This window comes from Meleagris gallopavo, chromosome 17 (assembly GCF_000146605.3).
Source record: "Meleagris gallopavo isolate NT-WF06-2002-E0010 breed Aviagen turkey brand Nicholas breeding stock chromosome 17, Turkey_5.1, whole genome shotgun sequence".
NCBI classification, from domain to species: Eukaryota; Metazoa; Chordata; class Aves; order Galliformes; family Phasianidae; genus Meleagris; species Meleagris gallopavo.
The window spans coordinates 10,017,360-10,023,687 of NC_015027.2; positions in this window are offsets into that span (position 1 = coordinate 10,017,360).

Sequence of the window (6,328 nt, forward strand, 5' to 3'; positions counted from 1 at the left end):
TCAAACACTTCTTCGGTCTTTGGAAAATCTTTTTTCTTTTTTTTTATGCAACACTGAGTATCCTTTCCTTCCCTCAAATAAGGACAACATGAAGGAAACTCAAGAAAATTGACCTCTGGTGCTGCGTTGGCCTGAGTGATGGTTTTAAATCCAGATGCTCTATTCCAACTGGGGCCAGAAATTGTGCAGTGACTACTTTGTCTGGAAGTTTCTCGTTTTCTTCCATCCAGTTCTTTGCAAACAAATCCAATTGCCAGGTGCTTGGTTCACTGCCTTGCTGAACCAACCTGACCACACTGGGTAGCCTGCCATTGCCCAGCTCATTTCTGAGGTTCAAATTTGAAATAAAGAGGAGGAACGATATGATTCTTTCTGTGGTTTTTCCATGTTTTGATGTGCCTTGTTGATGAACCTTGCTCTAGTGCCTGGTAGACCTTCTTCCTTCTACCCAGTTAACTTACTACACTGCTTCTACTGTATTTTCCAGGATTCTGTAGCCTTAAGGACACATAATTGCCTGTGCACAGAGCTGGTCCTCCAAGGTCATGTGCGAATAGGGATTCTCCTTTTCTTGCCACATCCATAACTTTCCTGGTGTTTTAGTTAAGCAAAAACATCAAACTCTGAGAACTGATGGAACTGGGATCAATAATAACAATTGTGTTCTTTCTGATAGTCTCTAGGAGCCCCAGGCAGGAACTAACATTAGAGCACAAATTCAGTCCCAAGTAAACCACTTTCCCTTCTCTCATTATCAGCCATCGTCTTGCAACTCCCAGGCAGTTCTTCAGATATGCCTCTTTTATCTGCAGCCTTTCCCCCTTCACACAGATTGCTTGGAAGGTAGATCATTTTCCCCAGAATTAGCTGCATCTTTCTATCTTCTATCAATATGCCGTTTCTTCTATGAATCCCCTATCATTTGTCTATCCCACTAATACTGAAAGCCTCTCCAGCTCAGCAGGGGCAAATTTAATTAACCTGCTATCTTCTCCCTCCCTCATCTAGATCATTCATGAAAGTGCCTAATGAGTCTGGGTCTAATGGTTGTCCCAATGGCCTCACACAGCACACATCCCCCTCTCAATAGATCAAGGAGTTAACATGAAGCTTCAGTAAGGATCATGCAGAGAGTAGTAATCATTTCTCCAATCTAGTATTAGCCCCTGTTTCATGTACCACATCACTAGTGAGTCAGCTGATGCCATTTTACATCATTCCTCTGCTTGCTTTGTCCAGTCAATGGGAGATGGAGGTACAGGTGCCTGCCTTGAGTTAGGCACTGTGGGGATGTGACAACCAGCTCCCTCAGCACACAGGGTTTATGAATCAAACAGACATCCATCAGTGGGCACCCCCCAAAGCCTCTCCATGCTCCTTTGGCCAGCCAGTGCTGATGTCTGTTAACACCTCACACTGGTAGGAGTGTATGTGCTTTGCAGGCAAGGGAGATGAGTTCTGAGAATACTTTGGCAATGACATTTTAAGGGCTGACAGCCCTTGGGGAGGTTTCCATTGCACCAGCTGCCCTTGTTTCAGTGACCATCCATCACTGCTGTTTCACACACCTTGCTGTTCTCCAACCAGCCAGAAAAGAGGGGATGCCGTGCTATGCAAACAGGCCAGGATCCCAGGGGGTACAGTGAAGAGGACACTGAACACGTCTGATTTCACTTCCTGCAGCAATTTTAAACAAACCAAGTCATCAGACTCTCCCCAACCCCCAACCCCATCACAGGAAAGCCCAGAGGGACCTTCCAAATCTAGGATTAGCCTGTTCCCTGATAATAGCCTCTGGGCACCAGCAGCTAACATGAGGACTAAGAGCCATGCGTCACCTTCAGCAGGATTTAAACACGTAAGAGGAGAGAAGAAAGAAATAGCTGCCGGATTTTAACATTATCAAATGTCAAGCCACACATTTGGGAATGGAAAAAAACTTAAGGTGACCTCCAGACTGCTGGGAAAGGAACTGGAGTATTTTGATAATGAAGTGGATTTTGAGATTTGGAACACATTTTCTTGAAGATGGAGGACACATGGTGGCTTCACTGAAGGATGCCAGCAGGACCCCGGGCACCATCCATCCTGGGAAAAACTGGCATCCTGAAGATACTTTATCAATGTAGAAGCCCAGTGAAGCCACCAGCAGAACTCATTTTGGTCTGTTTTCTCAGCTAAAGGTGGAGGTAAGAGGGATGTCACCCCAGATAACATCTCACAAGAAAAATACCATCAGGTGCCAAGTGTGGTGAGGGAGAAATGGCAGCACCTGCATTGCAGGTGGAAGGAAGTTTCCCAGAGGAGGTATTTAGCACTGGAAAGAACCTCTCTGACTCTTTTTAATTGAGCAGAGATTGTCCCAGTTTGCTTAATTCTACCCCTCTGATACAAACCCTAGGAGAAGGCAGAGTGTGCCCTAATTCCCCATATAAGCCTGCATGGGATTTGCTGAGCTGAGCATCTTTCTTAGAGTTTTGCTTTTGGGAGGTGGTGGCATTGGAAAGGTTTACGTGCTGAGGCTGTTGTAAAGAGAGCTTGTTTTGAAGCATGTTGTCTGGACAGTGCCTGGTGGAACCAGCAGGGATTGCTCCTCTTGTCCTTGTTGCTGTCAGAAGCTGCAAAAACTATTTCCCCAAAGGAAGGAGAGTTTGCTTCCAGTTTGGCAGGGATAAGAGAGCCGGGGGAATGAGGAGGCATGTTTTCCTGTCTTCAGATCTGCTAATCTCAAGCTCTGCTATTGTCACCACAACCGTATGCATGAGCGTGAGAGCATAAAAGTGGTGGCTGAGAACTTAATAGTTTATTTTGTTTCATTACGAGCCCAAGAAAGGCCCTGAAGAGGTATTTCCAGGTTGTGAGATATGAGATATTCTGCCTGTAAATGTATGCATTCCCTATCAGGTGCCATTTTGCTGCCTGATATCATTGCTCTGACAATAGGCATATCCTGCAAGATTGAGTTTCCCAGTTATTTTGATTCTCTTTTCCCCTAAAACAGCAGTTGCTTCTTGGTCTCCCTCCCAGGGCTGGGGAATGTGAATTAAACAAATAAAGATGGCAAATGAAATGGAAAAAAAAAAAAAAAAGTTCTCTTAATATAATGAAATATTAATAGCCACTTAATATTAGGAGAAATTAGTCCTGCTGTGCTAAAACTGCTCTGCATGGAACGATTGAACTGCAGGGTGTAAAGTCTGTGTCCCCATGGAGATGTGCATGTCCTGGCTGTAGGTTGGAGATTGTCTTCAATAAGCTTCAGGGTTTGGATCTTTTAATTAAGTAATTCACTTCAGGGTTTCAGGGGCTGAAGCAAAATGTGCTTCTACCACCTCTTTCTCAGACAAGAATGGCCATAGGAAACCAATGCCTTATGTGCCCAAAGTGGGAGGCAAAGGCCATTGGTTTGGCAGAAGTCAGTGCTAAGGAAATGCTTGGTTTTCTCTGAAATGATGCTAAATGTTTAAGCAGTTTGCCTAGGGGGGTTCAGGAGTAGCACCTCTGGAGGGGGATGTCCCATTGAGGTGAGCCTCCATCCATCAGGAGTGGTTTATGGAAAGTCACAATAATCCAGCTGTGGGCTGACATGCAAACCTCCCCCTGAGGACCGAGTGTGAGAATGCTGTCAAAATTAGCAGACGAGGTCCTGTTTCCAATTTCTTAGGAACATCATAAAACTGAAGAAGTCCCAGAGACCAAAGGCATAGAAAGACTGTCAATTCCAACCAACATATTTCCCAGAAAATATTCTTACACTTCACAGAGTTATTTTTTTCTTATTTTTCTCCCCCCAAACCCAGGGGGATTGTTTTTAAACATATTGCTGTTGCAATTATCTATTAATTATATTGCAACAATGCCAACAAGCCCCAGGCATGGACTGATGTCCTGGTGTACTGCATGCAGCCAAGAAAAACACTCTCTGCTCAAGTATCTGGATTCTCAATATACATTTTGCCTTAATGTTAGGCACTTGCTTTACTTGCTCAAAAACACGCTATTGAATCAATGGACAGTTATTAAATGGATTAAGAAACAGGCAGCTAAAAGCTCTGAAAATGCAATTGTTCTAGGAGAATCATTGACAAACAGGCTGCTTGCACGGTAGCTTTGTAGGCTTCAGCTTTCACCCCCCGTGTATTTCACTATTTTCATGAATGATCTAGAAAATAGATATAAATTAGTTGCCTGTAAAGTTTGCAGCTGACTCAAATTTCACCGTGATAAATAATGATGAAGGCAAGCCTCTAATGCAGAGCGATTGCAGTTGCTTGGTAGACCGGCAACGGTGGAACACCATGAATTTTAATAGGGCGAAATGCTTGGTCATCCATCTCTGAGCACAGAATGTAGGGCACTCCGTCAGGATGGGAGACTGCCTGCTTCAGGGCAGCGGCCCTACAGTTGATTTAAGGGCCATACTGGAAAAACAGGTGTTTATGAACATTTAGTGCCCTGTAGTGGCAAAATGGATGAATGTGATCTCTGGGTGAAGAGGGAAAGCTGAAGGCAGGGTAGGGAGTTTTTATCCACCTTGATTAAAAAGCTAGAATGTGCTGTCATCTACTGTATGGAATGGAAGCTAATGGTTGAACCGAGAGCTTTTGACGTGGAAATCTGGTGCAAATCCCTAATGTTCTATTATAGGATCTTTGAACTCGGGGTGGATGGCTGCTGTGGGAAATGTGGGCAGCTCAGTAGGGGCTGGTGGCAGGAGCTGCTGCTTCCCGTGAGGCTCGAGGCTGTGGGCTGGGATCCCTTCCCTGATTTCCCTGCAAACAGGAAGGTGTATCATTAGCATCGCATTGTACTCCTGTTTAGCTCAGCTTCACAGAGCCTGCACATCTCAGGGAAGTGTGTTTATAGACTTGTGGGTGTTGCGTTTCTTATCTGGCGAGAGTGGATGAGAGAGCTGCAGAAAAGCAGGCAAGCATGTCTAATACTGAAACTGCAAAGGAGACAAAGCCAACACCTGATAAAGACAGCGGCGGTTGAATTTGCACGCTTATTAAAATCAATCCTAGCTTTTATTTCGGAGTGAAAAAATGAGCCGTGTGAATATGATGCATGCCTGGAAACAGCAGGGAGGGATGCAAAGAGAGACAAGGGAAAGGAGGCAGGCAACAGCTAGCCTGGCCTGGTGCCCCTATGCGTGGATGGAGGGCCAGGTGACCAAGGCACACCGAAAAATGGGCTCTGTTTCCATTATGGAGTTTTCTCTAAGGCAGACCTTCTATGTGATTGCATGACTCTGGTGCTCTACTATCCAAAGGTATAACTTAGTAATGCATTGGCATAGGCTGCCCAGGGAGGTGGTGGAGTCACTGTCCCTGGAGGCTTTCAAGAAAAGGGCAGATGTTGCACTGAATGACATGGTCTGGAGCGATTGCAGGCATGGGTTGGTGGTTGGGCTGGATGATCTTAGTGGTCTTACCAACCTTAATGACACTGTGATTGCTGGGGTGGAGCGCTCTGGTCCTCCAGGCTCAAAGAGGAAGACATCAAGTTGTGAGCTGGGTAGAGAAATATGATCCTCACCACCCACAAACCTCCACTCTCTTGTTTTCATTTCTAGCTGCTCTTTGAAAAAGTTATGGTGTTGAAAGCTGAAATTAAAATGCCCTTCTTCTCTCCATCCCACATTTGCTCCTGAGCTGCAAAGGTTGTCTGCCTTCATGCTGACAACAAAACTGAGATCATGGGCTATTTTCAGATTATATGGAACAACATTTCCTCTCTCTCTTTCCTAGACTTCCACCTATCGTTCCACATTATCTGCAGATGCTAGGTCTTCAGCAAAAGCTGACATAAGTGTTACTTTGGAAGAAAACCAAGAAAAATACTGCCTAGTACAACGGGGCACTTCCAGTGCTGAAAGTGTGGGGGTGGGATGCGCAGCTGCCAGGTGGGGTGCAGTCCCAGATGGCTGGGGGAGAGCAGGTGTAAATGCCATCTGGAGCTTTACCTCCCCTGTTCTGAGTCACCCTCACAGCGCTGCATTTGGATGTGCAGGAAATTCTGCTTCGGAGTGACAATATTTTGAAGCATTTCAGATATACTTTGTGCTCCATGGGAGATTTAAGCCATCTCAGGAACCGGAGGTTTTTTTCCCTTTGGAACACCTGTTTGTCCCTGATTTTTGACAAATATGGCATAGATAATACCAAAGCCTGTAGTTCGTGATTCACGGTGCATGTTGTCTCACTTCACTCCTCATGGTGTGATGATGATGCCATAGATGATCCTGTCCATGCAGTGTGCTGGATGTGTCCCTTCCATACATTTTCCCTTTTCCCCTTTCTTTTTTCCCCTTTCCCTTTTCCCTTTC